At 35.6% G+C, this 22,217-nt stretch overlaps 1 protein-coding gene across 2 annotated transcripts in view; it reads left to right on the top strand.

Annotated features, from left to right (window-relative positions):
- ppm1lb (protein phosphatase, Mg2+/Mn2+ dependent, 1Lb) overlaps window positions 1-22,217 on the top strand; it is a 245,567-nt gene that overhangs the window by 112,140 nt on the left and 111,210 nt on the right. The window lies entirely within an intron of this gene.

Here is a 22,217-nt window from a genome sequence, read left to right as displayed (position 1 = left end):
CCTTCAACCCCAGGCCTCAGCTTAGATGGGCATGTAAACCCCTAACAGATGCCTTCAGCGTATAGAAGTTGCTTAATACTATTATACAAAACCCTCTTTCCAGCAGTCATCACAGGAAAGTCCGGAAAGATATACACAGATTTGATTGTTCTTAAAAAAATCACTTTCTTCTCTGTTGCACAGCTAAGCATGTTTGCTTTTTCCCCAAATTTGTCAGATTTGACAGTAGTACTAGGGTGTTGTACTGTGTTAGCCATTATGGATGTAATGAGAAGTCAAGCAAAATGACACCTTTTATTGGCTAACTAAAAAGATTACAATATGCAAGCTTTCGAGGCATCTTGCCTGAAGAAGGGGCCTGAGTTGCCTTAAAAGCTTGCTTATTGAAATCTTTTTAATTAGCCAATAAGAGGTGTCATTTTGCTTGACTTCTCTGATTTGACAACAAAGAAATGTTTACTAGGTAAATAACAAAAATGGTAGCAATGATGTCATAGAAATAACGGTAAAAATAAAAAATGAATCATAAAGCCAGAAATGTCTGCAATTATGACTGTAATAAATGGATGAGGCCAATCACTTGCAATCAGGTCACATTATTGAAGTAGAAATATTTTGAACATTTTGAAGTAGCACAATACAGCTATGTTCTTTGACATATTAAATTATGGATACTGTTATGTTTTTAAGGTTTTTACTGGCCTATGCAGTTTTGGAAATGCTTTAAAAATGTTCACCTTATCATAAGTATTTTTTATGTCATGTATTACTAAATTCTGTGTTATCAGCTTCCAAGTGCTGCAGATAACGGTGACTGACGTGCACCTTATCACAGTTTTCCAGCGTTTTAAAACTGTACTTTATGCCATTACTATGCATTTCAATTTTTCAGCCTTCATACTGTGATTAGCACTTAAACCAGAGAGCTTATTATTTGTTGCCATCTTTTATGAAAGCTGTAAAATTGCTGAGAATTATCACTGCATGAATATGACAGCAATATGAGTATTTTCACCACACCATAGGCTTCAACTTATCTTAGTATGCTTTGCAGCATTATGTAAGCTTAAACACCATTTAATTTTTATTTCACTGAAAAGCAGCCGGTTAAAATCTAAACCGAACAGGACAAATAATAAAAATGCAAGGCTGGTGAACACTGCCTGCTGCAGCTTAAGTGGCCCCCTATATCACTCCTGAACAGTCCAGGTTCCTCTTCTTCTAAGAAAAGAGAAAACAGCCCATCCTTGCTCCTCATATTAATTTTTTAGGTTAATCATTTCATCTTTTCTCTTTGTATGTCCTACCTCACCCTGTGTTCTCCCTTGCTCCTTTCACGTGCAGTATTTTTCTGATTATTTTTTTATCTTCTGACTCATCACTCTTTGATAGCTCCCAATGCATACTGTATTCTATAGGCAATGTAAAAAAATATTTGGCAGTGATGCAGTAATTGTTAATAATGTAAATTATTATACCCACAGAAGCTCCAAACAGTATTTTTTATAGTAATTTTTTAATAAAATATTTTATCAGCTACTGGTTTACGGGTAGGTGAATGGAGCTTTTCTCATGTATATGTATATTTATACTTTAGAGTTTGACCTGAGGTGGGGTGACTGCTATCTTTGTCCTCAGTGGAAGACTTAAGTTAGTACCAAATTATTATTTTTTTGGTTAACCAAAAATCTTTACTTGAAAAAATTTTGGTAATCAAAGTTAGTATAGACAACTTCAGGTAGATATGAGAAGATAGTGAAGACATCAACAGCAATGTCAGCTTTGAATGGTTCATAATGATTGCCTCCTGTGCATGCCTCTTTTTATTTGCATATGATACTTACAGGACATTCACATGTGTCCTTTTTGGGTGAAGTAGAATGTATCAATAATTAATCGATTCATCCATTCTATCTTAATCCTGCTTTGTCCTGTTCTAGCTAAAAGATGCCAACATTCAGCAATCATCATGGCAAGCATTATCCCAAAGTGCTTTATAAAGCACTTGATCATATAACACCAACTAATATGAGATCTGACTTTAGGTCAAAAGAAAGTTCAAATGCCTAATTCAGATGATTTCTGGTTTCATGACTGGGTACAACACAGGGAATGCCTATGTGCTCTTTGACATTAATAACATTACAAAATTCTTCATGTATAGGCAAGGCATCCGGCCCAGCAAGCTAAGCTACCATATTATGTATTTAAGTTAACTAGAACAAAAGTACAAAAAGGGAATTTTAGACTATGTCACTGCCATGGTTAAGTTTATAGATTGAAAAAAGATTTTTTACCCCACTCTGGGTTTACTAGAACTCTAAGAAATCCTTCAAAAGTTCTTGTTTTTTTGACAGTTAAGCCAACCTCCTGTATTTTTAAAAGATTCCTTCTCGTATCTACTAGTTTCAGTACAAACTGATAACTCTGAAACAGATTAAGATACTTAAAAATACAGAACATTACTAGAGAGGCCTGTGATCACTGGTTGCTGATTCCAATGTGTCTATTAATCACAGTCTAATTTGGATCTTGTTTTCAACTCATCGCTTAATTAAAGTTAGTGTTTCACATTTTTTGTGCTAGAAACACTGACTGCTCTCACTCTTTATATGTTGTTTTTTAGCGTTTATGTTAGTGGATTTTTGCCTGATTTTAATATGCTGCTTGTTAAATGTGAATGAGCAAACATTGATGCATATTCCTTGTTGCTTACTCCTGTTCAAGTTTAGTGCAGTCTGTCAGCGGTTTGGAAACCAGGTAGCCTGCAAATACTAAAGAAAACCTGTATGAGACTGAATGTGCCCTTTTGAGGAGTGTTTTACTGCACTGATGTAAAGCTTTGATAAGTATAAACCTGCAGATTAATTTAAAATTTAGGGACAGAGCATAGAAAAAGACATAAAGGAATATATCTAAACAAATGCAAAAAGTTTAATTCTTAACCTGATAAGGAAACTGCCTACAGGGGAAAATACAGTCACTGTAGTCTAACATGGACAGAGTTGAGCAGCCAAGTTGAATATTTTATGCTGAACTTAGTGACAATTGTATAGGAGTGTGGGAGGCATTCCTTTAACCTTCAGAGACTGAATCTATTGTTTATACAAAGAATAAAAAAGAGGAGTCAGAAATATGTATTTGAGTCAAAGTCATTGTTTCAATTCATTGTATCATCTTAAATATCTTCAGTTACAAATATTGCCTGCCAACTAATCTTAAACCAGAAAGGAAAGTGAAATCCATTGCAGAAATTGGTAATGGAACATGTAATATTTATTGAAAATAATTAATATCAAAACAATCTGTAATCTCGACCTGAATGATTTGAAAATGTGTTTCAAGGCATTCAGATATGTCATGAATTAAATAATATCACATCTGATCACGATTTGTTTTGTGTACCCACATCCATTAGCAGGAATGAGATTATTATTACATTTAGGTCTTTCCATAGAAAAGCTGTGTAGATTTCTTAGAACGTGGCATGCCTTTCCATTTTAGATGAATAATATTTTATTCAGTCTTTGGAAAACAAAACATTCCAAATTCTTTAGTAGTCATATACAGCTTCTCTAGTGCCTTAAAACAACAGTTGTTTTTATTCTGGTACGATTTATGACTGCATTATTTTCCAAGAAATACTTTGGTGTCTTTCTAATTTACCATCAGGTTGGAGCCAATCTCACACAGGGAGCAGGAGATCTTTCCTTTGCTCTTACAGGAAGGGAGTTGATTTGCCCTCTTCTGGTTTCCCTTTTTATTTTCTGGGATAGGGTCATGTGATAGGAAAGGAGCTGACCTTTCATACATCCGCCCTTGCCAGACAGTCCTTCTGTGTCTCCTTGCATGGTCTGTAGTAGCTGGTTTATGGTCCTCACCTATTAAAAAGGAGAGTGTATTGAGTCATTGGTGATCCCACCCCACCGGGTTCTCTAGGTTCACAGCTCTGATATCAAAAGGAGGTAGAGGAAGAAGCAGTAACAAAAGAATATGTTTTCAAACTTGCTTAATCCAGCTCAGGATTATGTTGTCCCAGAAACAATCCTTATGTAATATATATGTGTTAAGAAAATATGTACTGTACTGTATAATATAGTAAGATATGGAATCTCTAGGTGGAAAAACTAATTTTCTAAAGAGACAAAATAGAGCATTCAAGAAATACACAGAGTTATGTGAATGCCTTTATAAGTGCAAAAACTGTTTTGATATTACAATTATGAAATTATTCTGTAAGTTTATATGTTTTCATTCTCTATAATTCCCCATAATCAACCAGTTTGATGATGCGATTTTTGTCCTACTTCCAGATGTATTACTTCAGTGTTAGTTTAAATTCAAGTAAAACTAAATCTTCATACAAATCAGTCAGAAACTCACTAAATAAAATGCAAAACCTCAATTTACTGATTTTCTTAGCAACATTTTAGTTGTAAAGATTAGAGTGTTAGACACTCCTAGCAACAACAAGAATTAGCCTTTAAGCTGCCCCTAGTGTATCCCAGGGTGCATACTCATACAGTTTATTGCTGACAATCAACTTGTCAATATGTCTTTACACAGTGTCAAAAACTGACTTACTGGAGAAGTTAAACATGTTTATCTAAACAGAGACAGGAAGAACACAAGGACTCCATCTTTATTGCACTCATTCTTACTTGCAATGTCACTGCCCTCTCTCACCTACATGACATAATGCATTCTACCAAAGGTATTTTTTGAAGGTGAGCTACTCTTTGGATATCCATCGATCCATTTACTGAACCTGCTTTATCCATTTTTGAAGTCACTTGGGGCTGGTGTTGATCTTGGCAGCACTGAGCAAAATACAGGAGTCAAATCTGGAAAAAACATCCAGTCTATTGAAAGATAATCACACACACTAGCATCGCTCTTTCTGGGTAAGTTTAGAGTTGGTAATTAACCTAAAACACACATTTTTTGTATGTGGGAGCGGGAAAGATGTAAATATAATAAGAACGAACAAATTGTACTCGGACAGTTACTAGGCTTCCTGGACTTGTGAAGCATAGTGCTAACATCTGTGCCCCTACACGTCAATTGTTTAAATGCATTTTAAGTGGGCTATCAAACAAGTTCTAAAACAAACAGTAATATTCATAAGCAGGACACGAGTAGCTGAGAAAGGGCACAGTATGTCTCTTCCAATACATTTCAGTTTTGTTTTGTATAAACAAAATAAAATTACATCCTGAATAGTTTAGAAGTCACAAGCAGAGAAACAGTTCTTTCCCAACACTAAATATGCAACTGTTTAATTTCAGGCAGAATAAGAAGCATTTTTGTTGGTCTCATTAAAAAGCAGAGCTCATTTTATAGCACATGTAAATCTGAGCATCTAAAGCAGAAACTTATCAGCTTGGCAGAAATGTTAAAGATTTAGATTGCTTTGTTCTGTCTTGGGAAAATAACTTTGGCAAAGAAGATCAGGCACAACATTGATGCTTTTTAAAATAAAATAATGAATCTTGTATCTAAAAGAGCTAACTGTCCTAAATTGATTATATGTCTATTAATAAGAAAGTGCAATGAGATAAAGGCAAGCTCTGTTTTCCCAAAACAAAACAAAATTCATATTCATTTGGGACTGATAACATTTCTTTATAAAGTATTACCAAGTTTTTTCTGAAACTGGATATAAGGCTTGATGTCGAATGCCTGTGAGCAAACTCATACTTCATTCTTACTTACTTTAATGAGCTGTTTTTCCCAAGGGGATGAAGAGGAGGAGAAGCCAGAGGCCATCCCAGTGGCACTAGCAACAGTACAGGACTGGGTGGTGCAATTTCCCTTTGGTTGCCTTGGCAAAATTATATTTATCAAAATAAATATGGATTGGCGTGAAAAAATGTAGCAGTTTTGTATGTTTTTACACTATTCTATGTGTAAAATATCACTCTGAATGTACATGTTTATAGTGGGTTTTGTCTCACAAATACAGTATATTCAGTAATTTAATTTTTAAAGTCTAATGAAATATCTATGAGAAGAAGAAAAAAAGACTTAAAACATTCTGTAAATCTCCATAACTTTTGGCATAGCAACATCTAATTTTACGGATGCAAGTCACCTTAAACTTATTGGAAGACATACATGGAGGGAAGATACCTAAAATAAAAATTGCACTCTTCAACTATGCCTTTGACACCACCAACAAAGGGTCTCTACCAGACTATCCGTTCAAAGTCAGTTGCCTACAAATTATGGAGCTAAAGACTAAAGAGGGAGATTGTGTTTGGGCCTTATCTGGATTTATAAGTTAAATGTTAATTTGTAATATTTTCAGTAAGTACAGTTTTCACTTTGTGTTCGATTTGTTGCATTACTTCAAAACAACAACAACATCATTTATTTATATAGCACATTTTCATACAAATAAAGCAGCTCAAAGTGCTTTACATGATGAAGAAAGAGAAAAAAGACAAAATAAATAAAAATTAGAATAAGGGAACACTAATTAACATAGAAAAAAAGTAAGGTCCGATGGCCAGGGAGGACAGCAAAAACAAAAAAAAACTCCAGACGGCTGGAGAAAAAAAAAATCTGCAGGGGTTCCGAGGCCACGAGACCGCCCAGCCCCCTCTAGGCATTCTACCCAACATAAATGACCTCAATCAGTCCTCATTGTATTTAGGGTTCTCATGGAAGAACTTGATGATGATGGTCATGTGGACTTCTGGCCTTTAATCCATCCATGTAGGGACATCACAGTGCTTTGATCAGTTGGTGGTGGCGCAGTTCGCCACCCAAAAAACCCGGAAAAAGAACAGAAGAGAAAGTAGGGGTTAGTACGGATTTTGGAGCCACCATGAATAATAATGATAATTAATTGAATACACAGAGCATCAGGATTAAACTAAGGTGAAGCTATGAGAAAGCCATGTTAAAGTAATGTGTTTTCAGCAGTGTTTTAAAGTGCTCGACTGTATTAGTCTGGCGAATTCCTTTTGGCAAGCTATTCCAGATTTTAGGTGCATAACAGCAGAAGGCCGCCTCACCACTTCTTTTAAGTTAAGCTCTTGGAATTCTAAGCAGACACTCATTTGAAGATCTAAGGTTACGATTTGGAGTGTAAGATGTAAGACATTCCCAAATATAAGATGGAGCGAGATTATTTAAGGCTTTGTAAACCATAAGCAGTATTTTAAAGTCAATTCTAAATGACACACGTAACCAATGTAGTGACATCAGAACTGGAGAGATGTGCTCAGATTTTCTTTTCCTAGTTAAGATTCTAGCAGCTGCATTCTGCACTAGTTGCAATCAATTTATGTCTTTTTTGGGTAGTCCTGAGAGGAGAGCGTTGCAGTAATCTAGTCGACTGAAAACAAAAGCGTGGATTAATTTTTCAGCATCTTGCAATGTTATAAGGGGTCTAACTTGTGCTTTATTTCTTAAGTTGAAAAATGCTGTCCTAGTAATCTGATTAATATGTGATTTAAAATTCAGGTCAGAGTCAATAGTTACCCCTAAATTCCTTACCTCCGTTTTGACTTTTAATCCTAATGCATCAAGTTTATTTCTAATAACCTCATTATATCCATTATTGCCAATCACTACAATTTCTGTTTTCTCTTTATTTAGTTTGAGAAAATTACTACTCATCCATTAAGAAACACAAGTAAGACATTGTGTCAGTGAATCAAGAGAGTCGGGGTCGTCAGGCGCTATTGATGTGTCATCAGCATAGCTGTGGTAGCTCACGTTATGCCCCAAGATAATCTGACCTAACAGAAGCATGTAAATCGATAAGGGCAGTGGACTCAGGATAGAGCCTTGTAGAACACCATATAGAATATCATGTGTCTTTGAAGTATAATTACAATAACTTGCAAAGAATTTTCTACCTGCCAGGTAGGATTCAAACCAATTTAAGACACTGCCAGAGAGGCCCACCCATTGACTAAGGCGATTTCTAAGAATATTGTGATCAATGGTATCTAATGCGGCACTCAGCTCTAAGAGGATGAGAACAGATAAACGGCCACTGTCTGCATTTACCCGCAAGTCATTTACTACTTTAACGAGTGCAGCTTCTGTACTGTGATTTGTTCTGAAACCAGACTGAAACTTATCATGAATAGCATGTTTATTGAGGTGGTCATTAAGCTGCATAATGACTGCCTTCTCTAGAATTTTACTTAAGAAAGACAGGTTAGAAATAGGTCTAAAATTTTCAAAAGCAGAGGCGTCAAGATTATTTTTCTTGAGCAGGGGTTTAACTACAGCAGTCTTAAGACAGTCTGGGAAGACCTCCGTATCTAATGACGAGTTTACTATGTCAAGAATACTATCAATTAGCACGCCTGATACTTCTTTGAAAAAAGTATCGAAGATGCAGGTGGAGGGTCTCAGTTGAGAAATTATTTTATATAAATCAGGTAAATCTATCCTGGTGAAAGAATTTAATTTGTTTAAAATGGAGTACCAGGGTTTAAGAGAATCAGTATTGGGGAGATGTACTATATTATTTCTAATATCATTAATTTTTTGATTAAAAAATATAGCAAAAGCTTCACAAGTTTCACTGGAAGTATTTTGGAGGCATTCCATTGAGTGACCTGGGTTTAGCAGATGATCAATTGTAGAGAATAAGACTCTGGGATTACTAGCATTGTTATTTATACTTCTAGAGAAATAACAGCACTCTCAAGATGGACTATGTTGTTGTATTCTGTTATTTTAACCTTTCTATATTTCATAATGGACAGTCAGTTTAGTTTTTATCCATTTATGCTCAGCTCTCCGTCATGTTCTCTTAAGATCAGACACTCTTTGGGTCTTCCACGGTAAAACAGTACTAGAAGATTTTTTAACTATCTTTTCAGGTGCGACTATGTCAGCAGCAGCTGTCACCTTAATATTAAAATTTTCCACCTTACTATTTACATTATTCTCACTATTGTAGTAAGCATTACAAATGGACTGGTTGCTTAAAATGTTTGTAAATTTTGAAGCTGCTGATGAATCAAAGAAGAGTTTTTTTAAAGACAAACTCCTCCTGAATATGAACATTTTGATGCAACAAAACATGAATATGTAAATGGATATGAATACTTCACAAGGCTCTGTAACTGCATCTGGTGAACATTTTGGTCAAATTTTGAGCATAAGGTATTCAATTGTTTTAAATATGAGAACTATTTTTCAAGATACAGTACTTTTATAATACATGTGAAGCAACAAATTTGTGACTTTACTGCAAATGACCCAATTAAATGGGGAAACCCGGCACAAAATGATGCAAAGTATATTTGGTTGAATCAAGGAAAAAACAAACATTTTTGTAAAGCAATGTCGAAACATAAAAGAAGCTTGTAGATGTACTGCAGATGTCATGAATGAACAGTACAAAAATGTATTATGACCCAACTTGTTATATACTTTTTGAAGAAAATTGTATCTTTTTTCTTCCCTGGCAGCTATGGGCTCTTCACACAAGTAAATTGTGAAAATAATTACTCTTCCTTCCAATCAATTTTCAAACACCTTTCTATGTCTGGAAATTTTGAAAGTTCCTCCCCTTCTCTTACTTTTCTCTTTTTTTTCATTGAGGACATTAATTCTTGATTGCTCAGTAAAAGGTCCTGTCAGGTTGTGTACCACAAATTGAAATTGTAACATGTAATATAAAAAGCATGCAATGTTTACATAGAAATACATACAAGGTGACACTTGAAAAACTGGCTCTGTACATGATACGGTGAAGAAAGTATCGTGAAGTGTTTTGTTTTGTTAGGTCTGTTACCTGTGTTCTTGCTGGGAAGATGAGGTTCCATATTCATTTCAACAGCAAATTTATATTTTAGAGCTGTGTGTTCATTCAGGCTCCTTCAAGTTGAAATCTGAGGGATTTTTGGAACAATATTCCATTGCAAGTACTCCTTAGAGAGTGGCATTACGGTTCACTTTGCTTTTTCAGTTCTTTTGAACTACCCGTTTAATTAAATTGATTTATTTGATTCATGTGATTCACCACTAGGATCCCAGACTGGCATCAGGAAAGAATGTTTTGACTTTCCCTTTTGTAAAAAACACAACTATGTGTACACCAGCTGCCATCATTATTTATTACAAAGATGAGTGAGTGATTCCTTTTACAATGAGGAAGCAATGCACCAGTTCTGTGTTACCTATCCTGGGCTGCACTGTTGACTTGCCCTTACAGTAACCCATTCTCACAGTTTCATATTGTTGTATTTTTATGCCTATAAAAGTAATGTTACTTCTCTGAGAATAATAACTTAGCTAGGCTACAAATCACAATCCATTTTAATTGTTGATAATCCTTACAATTAAACTGCATTGACTTTGACAGCACTGTACATAAAGCACAAGCAGGATAATACCGTGAAAAAACAAATAATTGAAATGAGAAAACGAGGCAGCTTTGCCATTCTTTTCAATTGCATTTAGTCCCATAATGCTAAATTAATGTTGCTTTTGGCAAACATCTGCAAAGTTACTGCTAGCAATGTAGTGTTTTTTTTTTTCTGCTGTGTAGCTCTCAAACATTATTTTGAGAATCAAGTGAATGAGAAACTTTGAACTCATTTACAAGTGATGATTTAGTTCAGATTCAAAAGACTCAGTGAACAATGCTCATTCAGTACCGTCAAAACAATGTAAAGTTGAAAATAACAAACCATTGTTAGAAATTAGAATCTGTTTTTTATAAGGTTCAGTTTTATGTGCCAAGTTTAATTTGTTGAATGTAAAAAATGGACATAAAACTAATTGATGTTTTTATTTTATTTATATATAAAATACAAAAACATAATTGATATACAGTATATGAGTATAAACATACTAGGTGTTAGTGTGTTATTACAGAAGCTATGAGTTTCCTCATTGTATTGTGTGATGAGCTAGAGAATTAGTGAGACTCCTATGACTTGTTCATGTGTAATGACACAGTTTGAACAAGAATCATGAGTAATGTGGAAGATGCTGATGACATCGTCCATGTGGCCCAGCACCATTGTTGAGTACAGCTGAATCGATTTGTAAAATGGTCCAGCGAAACTTGCAATTCAGCAACTGGAGAAAAAGCAGCATAGTAAAGGTACTGTTACTAATACACTTAAATCAAGAAAGCCTTCTGTCCGTACTCCAGAAGATGTTGTCAACATCCTGTTATTAGATCGAAAGAGGTCCTAATACAATGACATGGCAATTATCACAACAGACGAGGAAAAACCAAGGTGAACAAGCTAGGGCTGTTGAACTTTGCTGATGGAAGCCATTTTGGCACTGCCTTTAAAATGTTCTGTAACATTCTTTAATAATAACGTTCTCTATTAAAATAGAATAAATTTTCAAGTGTTATATAATATTTTATTAGTGAAAAGGCAAGCAAAATGACACTTTTTATTGGCTAACTAAAAAGATTACAATATGCAAGCTTTCAAGGCAACTCAGGCCCCTTCTTCAGGCAAGATGTAATTCGTTAAGAAGATGTCGCTGTCCACGTGTGCCAGTTTTTTTCACTGGGTCTTCAATTCCATGTAGTAGCGGTACATTTCGGTGTCTTGTATGTCTGTAGTACTAGGGTGTTGTACTGTGTTAGCCATTATGAACTACATCCTGCCTGAAGAAGGGCCTGTTTAATATACATTATATTAAACACTGTATGATGTAATGAGTCATTTAATCATTTTCATAACCTGCTAGTTCATACAAAAAGTAAGGTTTGACACTTGTGGGATTGATTCAAACACAGCAGGGCAGTTTAGAGTATCCAATTGTCCTGTCAGCACAGTTAACCATGGGTGAAAACTAAGAAGAACACAGAAAGAAAATGTAAAACTATACACAGAAGTCTCCACATGTGCCATGATAAGATACACTAGATCTTCATTTACAGTATACTAGCAAAGAAATATAGTCATTTGAGCCTTCAGACTCTTGTGTTGGTGTCAAAACATATCTGGATATGCAATGGAGAATAGCTATTTAATTTTGCTTTCTTCTAATTACAGCAGAGAGTTTTTAAGAGAAGCCCAAGGCACAATAAAAACAGGTACAAGTCAAGAAAGCAAAAACAAGTAAACCAATTAAGGTCCACTTTATTTTACTGTACTTAGACAGGCAAAGGATCACACAAACATATGAACTGAAAAAAAGTCTGGACCAAAATATAAAAGAACTCTAAGAGCAAGCAATAATGAAGTGAACACATATTTTTATTGATTCTTAATTAAGAAAAAAATAAAAATTTCCACACCATTGTTTAGCATCAATTGGCACTGCTCCATTAAAAGGAAGCATGGGTTAGACAGAAATTATATTTTAAAATGTAAAGTAGTTTAGCACATACCAAACATGAAAACACCAATGTTCTGTGGCACATCTTGAGAAAAATGACACATATGTTAAAACAATAATACAGATTTTTTGTTTTGGTTCACCTTCATTACTCAAAATGTGATGATTACACACATTGTTTGATGAGTTATGAAGTGGAGGAGGACAATCTAGGTGTTGGATGTATGATAAACTTTTCCAACAGAACAAAAATATTATAAATGATGTGAATGATCAAGCTATGCCATTAAAATCTACAGTGTTAAGTAAAGAATTACAGATAAAGCTTGTACTATAACATAAGCAGTCATTTTAAAGGCCCCATTTATTATCATAAGGACATTGGTGTGGGAGATAATCTAAAATTGTACACTTTCAAATTAGTAAGATGACTGCACCAGTCAAGAAAGTGCTTTTTTGATAACATTCTGTGTGAAAGATTTCTTTATTTGTATTATAGCTGAAAAAAGTCCACATTGGGGAGTTACTGTTAATGTCTGACTGCTGTAAGAAACTGGGTATGGTTTTCTGGGTGATGTTTCTATGATCTCCATGAGAACTTTGTAGCCTTTTGTATTTGATGATACTGATGTTCATTTTCTGAACACCATTTCATTTTGTGATGAGAAAATTAATACAGAAAATGAAATAATAAATGGAGATTCCATTCTGAAGTGTATTTTGTGAGGACAATGAAGCAAAATGATTGTTTCAGCACAGGAGTTGGAGAAATTAATCTTTAGTGTGGATGCTGTGTTACAATTCATAAGCTACATTTTTTTTAACCAGGTCCACCTACTTCTCACATGCACACATAATGTAATAGACCGATAAGCAGAAGACCGTTAATGAATGCCAAATCAGGCTCTCATAATTCTTCAGGGACACTCCAAGAGATACATTTAGGGATCTTGCAACACAGCAGTTGATCCTGGAGCCATTCTAGTGCTTCCAGCCTTTTATTGAATTCTCTGTTTTGTTTATTTCCAGTTTTTGCTAGTTTCTGCACTTTCTTGGTGCGTTTATGTTTCTTATACTGTGTGTGCTTTGCTTTTCTTTAGAAATGTGAACTGGAGTCATGTTCAAGGTATTTTATTTCATTGCCTATCTTTAGTGTGCTTGCTAAGCATTTTTATTATGCCTCAGTTCTTTCAAGCAGGATTGATTCTGCAGAGCATATATGGAGCATCTAATTACCAGGTACACCGGTGCTTGTTCACTGCAAATTACCTACTTTTTAAAATCTATTTTAATTCAAAATGCATGTAATTATGACACAAGCAGACTAGTGTCAGATGTTTTTTGTGCCCTGAAAGATAAGAAAGAAATGCATATATTTATACTGCAGAATGATTCTGAGCACCACAACGCTCCGTAGAAAATCAGGTATTCAGATTAAGGAAAGCAGTCCAATTCAAAGCACAAGATAGCCTTTTATTACTAAATAAGTTGTAATAATAATCTGTAGTGACCATGGCTCTCCAGGATCTCAAGTAGGGGCCATTGTCTTTCTACATCCCCTCTGCTGTCTTGATCGTGTACCAGGAAGACTGCAGGAAGCAAGGTGTTGTGAGTTCCATACTTTTTAAATTTAATAAATTTATTTTGAATATTTTTTGCCTCGGCTTTCTACATACTTACATGAATATTATGGGAAGAATTTCTCCATGTTGTACAAATATTTTTTATGCCTTTAAAATAAATTTATAAAGGATATTTTAAAAGCATTTTCATAAATTTTTAAGGTACATTTTTAACTGAATTCTCAATCTATTACTACTTATGAATGTAGAATTATTGTGTTTTCTATTAAATATGTTATGACTACACTTTTTAATTTACTTGATTCTATAGATAAACATCATACTTTGCAGCTTCAACTCAGTGTTCTCACATTTAAAAAAAACACAAAAAAAATTAATATAAGCCTTTCCCATCAGCTGTCACTTACAATTACCAGACATTTTTAAGATGGTCTCTGGACTTTAGTGGGTCATTACATTTTAAACATACAGCAGTGAAACATTTGATAAGTCCAGGTTTGGTCCAATATTGTTTAATTTTTTTTTCAACTGATGGCATTTAAATTTTGTGAGATTTCAGAATTTGCTCTATTTGTTAAGCTAAAGAAAATAATAAAAAAGACATGTAAACATTCCCTCTAATGCAAAATTCAGTCATAGTGTATATAATATACTCTGGGTGAGAAACAAATTGTTTCACTAATAAGTAAATGAGTAGAACATTGCTTAGTATTAAAATGATTAGATTTGTATATCTGGCCACACCATGAAATCTGTATGAAAAAGTGACCATATTGGATCAGTCGAGGGTGACCTTAGGTGGCTTGCACTGTTGTTATAGCACACCAAGAATGTCTCAATAAAGCATTTGCCAGTTGTGCAGATATTTAATTGAGTTAGGTAGAGGTTTTGTTTTGGCATTCATTAGGCTGGGTGCTAACCTTTACAGCAGCATATTATGGCCATAAAGATACAATAGTAGTATGAAGTTTGTGAAGGTTGCTTGCAGACGTATCGTCAAAGCAGTTGGACAATTCAAATGAAGCAAACATGACAGCACAGGCACACAATGCAACAGGCCTTCTATGTATTGTGTGGTAATCCCTTAAATCTTTTGCAGATGAGCTGCTTAAGTCGGGCTCACATTACTTGAAGACTGCAGCTGTTGATCTTGTCACCTAAGGATGTCAGATCACATGATTAGAGGATATCATAGAGGATGACAAACTACAAGACTCTGATGACTTAGCAGAACAGTTTCAAAATTCCCAGGCTTGTTCCTTTTTCTGACAGCCAATAATATGGTGCATGACCATGCCGATGCTGCTTGAATACTATCCAGATACGAGTTCAGCCTAAATCTCTGCTCTTTTATTTTCTTTTATCCATTCTGTTGTTGTAAGTAAAACATGAGACATCAGGCAGGCAAGCCTCTCTTCTGTCCGCAAGGTCCAAAACAAAGCCTTTGTCACTTGTTTGCAGTTGTTGTGCATGCTCTATACTTCTAAGTGGGCACTCATTGGTTGTCAGCTCTTGCATACACAGAACCCTCCCCTACTACTTAAGACAAAAATCAAACTTGTTTAATTTTGTAAGAGTGAGTTACAAACTGCTTTAACTGAGTCACTGGGGATGTCAAACTACATGAGAGGATTGCACCATGACTACCCCTGACTTGCTAATATTACATAAATGAAGTCTGCAATTGGAAATCGCTGCAGAAATCATATAGTATGACAGGCTATTCACAGCATCCGTTGAGTACATTTCCAGTAATCAATGACCTTATCTCTCTATTATAAAAAAAAATCTTTGGGAGGGAGATTATAAAAAAAAATCATTGGGAGGGAGATTTTAAAAAAAATCTTTGGGAGGGAGACGAGACGTGATCTTCTCGGAAGACAATTTGAAGTCCCGTGAGAGACACTTTAACTTGCTCCCAGCTCTTAAAACAACGACAAGCGACAAGCAAAACACGCAGCTCGCCAGCGGCATAAACCCGGCAGATGAACTGACTGCTTCTCCTCGCATGCATTGAGCCACCCTAACCCCCCTCCCTCCCCTTCACAAGACGAGCGGCAGGGACACGAAGTGGCAAAAGGACAGCTGCTGTACAGGCTTGAAAATGATCGAAGGGCAGCGATCAACAGCAGCAGAAAGACAGCAGATGATTCGACGGCATCTCCTTAGCATGCGTTCAGCCACCCTAACCCTCCCCCCTGTTCACAATGCGAGCGCCAGAGATGCAAAGTGGCAAAAGGACAGCTGCTATGCAGGTTTTAAAATGATCGACAGGCAGCGCAACAGCAGCAGAAAGACAGAAGATGATCTGATGGCATCTCAGAATTATTATTATTATTATTATTATCTCCTTGGCATGCGTTCAGCCACCCTAACCCCTCCCCCCCTCTTCACAACGCGAGTGCCAGAGACACAAAGTGGCAAAAGGACAGCTGCTATGCAGGCTTTAAAACGATCAATGGGCAGCACGACAGCAGCAATAGCAGCAGAAAGACAGCAGATGATCTGACGGCATCTCCTTGGCATGCGTTCAGCGTTATACATCCTGCGAGAAGAGATTTAACCACGCCGGGGCCAGAAATAAAGGACAAGTGTTGTTTTTACAACGTCACGCAAGACAAGGCAGTGAGACATCATTTAAAACAAGTCCACGGACATTTAATCCAGCAGTTGTTGGATTGCTGTTGGCAGACATGCTTCATGTGCACCCAGCTCTTAAAACAGCGACAAGCAAAACACGCAGCTCGCTAACAGCAGAAAGCCTGCAGATGATCCGACCACTTCTCCTTAGTGTGCGTTCAGCCGCACCCCCTTCACAACGCAAGCAGCGTTATATGTCCTGCGAGAAAGAGATGTAACCACGCCCGGGGCCGGAAGTAATGGACAAGTATTGTTTTTACAAACGTTTTAAAGTAAAAGTGAAAATAATACATATGTAAGAATTCCCATGAAACTAACAATCTCTTTAAATTGTATATCTGGTAAACCAAACTGGGGGGTGGGCGAGCAAAGCGAGCAGGGGGCGGAGCCCCCGAGTAATACATATAATAGTGTATTCTGGACAGCACTCTTGGATGGTTCAGAACAGTAGTGTGATGGTATGATGTACTCATAATAGTAAGTGTTTTTTTCTGCTCCCAGTTGGGTAAAGTTTGAATTAACAAGCAGAGTGCTTAACCCATCATATGTCTTTTTTTGGGAGTATTGTGTGGCACTACTGTACAACAGGACAATTTTTGAATAATGAGAATGTTTGCATACAATTTGGCCAAGTACTTTATGGCATTTAAGGTTTTAAGTACTTTGCTTTTATCAAATTATGTCTATACATTTGGATGAAATATCTGTATTCAGAGAGAAGTGCTATACCGTACAAGAATAAATTAATCTGAATTGAATTGAATGCATTCTGAGATGCAAGTTATAGTTTACTCCACACCCTGCCAGAAGATGTTATTTGGCTTCTGTGTAAATCAGTAATATAGTGCATTGCTGCTATTGTCATCTATAACATTTTATGCAGGTTTAATGACCTCAACATACTGTATAATCATGTTCAAGTCTAATAAATCATTGATTTGCTCTCTTTTGGAATAATACTTCTACTTATATTTCACCTCATTAGTTTTCATATATTGTGACAACATAAAATGCTGAGCTCCATTTCACAGAATTTCTATACAGTAAGCATTTATGCTTCTTCTGAAAGATTTAGATAAACACCTATTTTAGAATATTTTAATGCAGCTGTTAATAAAAAAAAGTTGTCATTAGGTCTGTCATGCTTACCATATGTTTCACTTCTTCCATATACTGTATATACATGCATTCAGTGCATACAAATAATAATAAATAATAATAATACATTTTATTTATTCGTAGGCACATTTCTAAACACTCAAGGACACCGAACAACAGATAAAACAGACATTATAAACAAAACTACAAATACAAAAATTAAAATCAGACAGAGCAATTATAATCAAAAAAAAAAGTCTTAAACAGATGAGTTTTAAGTTTAGATTTGAAAAGTGAGATTGAATCAATATTTCTAAGCTCGGATGGGGTAATGACTTCCAAAGCTGGGGAGCAGAGCAACTGAATGGTAGAAAGATAGGCGAAGGGGATAGTCAAGTGGATGGAGGAAGAGGATCTAAGGGTGCGGGAGGGATGCATTTATACATTTAGTTCCTTGTCTTTTTGATATATTGTTGATGATTTTACCCAACATACAGTATAGTTGCAGTAGGTAGAGTTGCTGCTTAGCACCTCTTCAATATGTGTTTAATTCCCACTTTAGATGACATCTGTGTGGAGTTCACATGTATTCTCAGTTTCTCTGTGGGTTTCTTCCCACAGTTTAAAGTGACTGAACTGCTGTTCTTGTAACTCAATTCAGAAAACAAATGAATGATAGGTTTGCAGTTCTACTTTGGGTCATCAGCTCTAAAGGAGTAATCAGTCCAGACAGCTCCTCCAATTTCTTCATCATTACGGCTTAAACCCTTGAGTCATCTCTTGCAGTATAGGTGTGAGACCCTGTTATAACATACTATATTTTTTTAACCTAGTGATTGGTATAGGACTGAATGATGGAAATTCCAGTTCCAGTTTTTACTTGTTAACATTTGGTTAGAGTGTCTGTCTTTATTCAAAGTACGTATAATTTGGCATTTACATCTATAATGCGCTACTGCAAATGTACTTCTTAGAAGAGACTTAACAGGCATGCTTTTTGGCAGCATTTGAAAACATTGCTACAGTATGTGTATAATATTTCAAATGCATTTTAAGAGCACAGAGTTACTGTTTCAGAGAAAGTCACCTATTGTTTTTAATAAGAGGAACTTCATTTATAGCACTGTTTAATTTGGCATGTTGATGAAAGAAGTAAGTGCTCAGCTGTGGTAGCTTTTACATTTAGTCCATTCACATATACGTATTGCATTTTAGAAAAATTCATGCCAGTTATGAAGTGTATCTGAAAGCCTGTAATGGCCTTGTATGATGCCTTTCTAACCAAGCTATGGGGAGCCCCCCCCCCATCCCAAATCCCCCCAACCCCCGGAATGGGGGACTATATATTAAAAATTTGTAATTTCTACATGGTGTGACCAAAATGTATGCAAATACCTTTAAATTAAAGTCTACAATGTGTATTTTAATCACACCTGCATTATTTGATTTATAATTCTATACTGTGGAAAAGAGGGGTAGGTAAAAAAAAAATGACAATATGGAGGGCACTGTATGCAGTACCTTACAAAGGTATGCAGTCCATTGACCAATCCTTTTAATTAAAAAAAAACACTAACATATTTACCGTTCAAAAAACTCCATTTTTATTTTTTTAAATAACAATACTTTATGTTAAAGAAAAAAATCAGAAGGGAATAAGGCAATACACTTTTTACATAAATATTGAATCACTGCCACAGTGCTGTCTGTAAGAGGAAGAGACCAGTCAGCCTGTCTGGCACTTTCGGTCAGCTAGTAATTATGCTGTTTCAGTATCTCATCCAAATATGTATATTTTTAAATGTTTTCAAGGTTTCTAACTACACGACTTCATAGTTTGTTCAGGATTCTAATAGTCTTGCGTGGCAAGACGTGATTCTCAAATGAGAATACACTTCTGGGGACAGCTCATTAAAATGTTTATAGTGAATAGCTTTAGTGGATTCTGCTGCCAAGGCAACATCCACAGGGCTTCTTCCTAAAATTCCCACCCCCAATTCCTCCAGTCCATACACTTTAAACCACCTGGGTTTAAGCGAGAGAGCAAAAGAAACTGAACAAAAGACACTGCTGAGAGAAAATAAAAGGTAAAACTGATTTTTCAGGAGCTCAGTACTGCAAGGTAACTGAAGCTTAATGATTAATTTCACATTGTAATAGACAAGAGAGACAGACACACACGTCAACCACTGCTGACGCTTGATTCCATGTGTTTGAGAAGTTCTTCTATCTGCTACAGTATCTTTCTATCATTTTGACTATTTGAATCTCTAAATAACATAACAACAGCAAATAGAGTGTAGATAAGCATTATGGCCTATGTATATACTACGTGTTAAAGCAATGCGGCTATATTGTGTCATGGCATGTTAGCTTTTTGAAATAGACAGTAATGTTAACTTATTTTAGTTATTTGTATAGATGTGCAGTCAGAAGGTGGATATTGTAAAGCCGCATTTTTGGTTCTACTGGTGCTAATAGGCATATTTACTGATTCAGGTGTTTTGAGTGCTGAAATCTGCGACTTCTGGGGTTCTTCAACTCTCCTAATGGCAGGCCTTTTCACCTGTTTTTGATGGGCTGTGACACAACATTTACTCTGAATGCATATCTTGCAATTCAGATTTTTTTAACATAGCTGGCAATTCTTAGAAATTTACATCGACTCCAACACTATCATAACTGAACAACAGAGAGCTCACATAGCATCTATGACAATGTATTGTTCACTTTTACCACTTAGTCCCTTCATGTCTTCAATGTAAATGTATAATCTGATGTTACGGAAAAGTTTTCCCTTGCAACAGGTTATCCATCCATCCATCCATTTTCCAACCCGCTGAATCCGAACACAGGGTCACGGGGGTCTGCTGGAGCCAATCCCAGCCAACACAGGGCACAAGGCAGGAACCAATCCTGGGCAGGGTGCCAACCCACCGCAGGCAACAGGTTATGCTTATTTTTAATATGTGCAATGTGCTCTCTGCACACGCAACATACTTTTATGTTTAATTGTTTTTTTTAATAGTCTCTTCGGCTATAGATAGTTCATTAGTTTCTTAAAACTAATGAGGTTAAGTGTACTTTAGTAGGACACAGATTAGGAGAAGAACATGTCATTTAGTTCCATGATGCTCTTGGATAGTAATTTCTGCAGTTGAGTTGCTATGTCTTTTTTCATAGAGTGATGACCAGCACTTGACACAGTACTGAATGGTTGCAATTAGATTAACTAGATTCTACATCACTCTGACTGAATACTATGCAACGTTGTTATATGGCTGACTAGGGAAACAGTTATTTCATTTCCACCTGATGTTTGCTCTTTATTAGTAGATGTAATTATAATAATGTTTAAAGCAGTGTAGCCTAGTTGCTAAAGTTTCATAATGCAAAGTAATTTTTTCTGGTCCCACCGCAACACTTACTGCATGATTCTTAGCAAGTCTCTGAATTTGTAGACGTGATTTACAAGTTACTTTAAATAGAACCAACAGTGAAGTGTACTATAAATGCATGCAAAACATAATATGTTGCACAAGAACTTACTAAGTGTCTGCTGATGTTAAATATTTTATGACATACAAAGGAAGGCACATTTCTGACTGTTTCTGTCTTGTGAAGCACTGCTTGTAATTTTCCTCATTTATATGCTTGCTATTATGTACAAATGATTTATGAGTTGTTTTCTAATATGATTTTTCCAGGAAGTAGATTTTATATATTAACTTTTCTATGTTTAATGTTATGTTGATCTATATCTATTGATTTTCTTAGAAGCATAAGAATGAAATAATTCCATTATAATGTTTACACTTTATTAAGGCTAGAGGCACTAAATGAACAATACAAACAATTTAGAAGCTAGACTAGGTCCAGAAATACCCTAACCACCATGTGAATTTTGCATACATTTTTCTTTATTTTTGCTTTTTGTTTGTTTTGTTGGTGTTTGTTTTATTCACTTTAATTGCTGTACTATAATGTCCACAGTAAGAGGATCTATAAAACACATAAATGAGCATTGAATAAAGTCTTAAGGTTGACCCCAGTGAATTTTTACTCATTAATGGTTGAGTCTACTTTCTTACTATGAAGCATATACAGTACCTGTATTTGGCTTATGTAGAAATGATACCTCTTCAGATTTCCAACAGTAACTGCATGACATTTCATAACTACTATATATAACATTTAAAAAGTAGGGCTTGTTGGGGAAGTCTAATTCTGGCTAATTTCTACTTTTCATATATCAGTGTTTGTGAGTAGTGCCACATTGACTGCACATTATTGGTATATAAGCTGCATTTTGACTCACACTGGACATATATCAAGCTGCAACTACAAGCTTCTTATCTTTACTTTAAGTTTGATTAATGAGTTGTACGTGATTTTCTCAGGGTTTTATGCCAGGAGCAGTTCCTATGGTGTTATTTTAAAAGATTCCCAGCATTTTTTAAATAGAAAATAAACATCTTTGAGGCTGAATGTGTACCATCTGGGAATATATACATATTTAGACACACTCTCTCTGAGGGTACAACATTTTCCACTTTTTAGAGGTTGCTAAATACCATGCTCAATGGATGATGCAGCTCATATAAG

This window comes from Erpetoichthys calabaricus, chromosome 2 (assembly GCF_900747795.2).
Source record: "Erpetoichthys calabaricus chromosome 2, fErpCal1.3, whole genome shotgun sequence".
NCBI classification, from domain to species: domain Eukaryota; kingdom Metazoa; phylum Chordata; class Cladistia; order Polypteriformes; family Polypteridae; genus Erpetoichthys; species Erpetoichthys calabaricus.
Note: the sequence above shows the minus strand (reverse complement) of the source record. Positions and strands in the feature narration are given on the sequence as shown.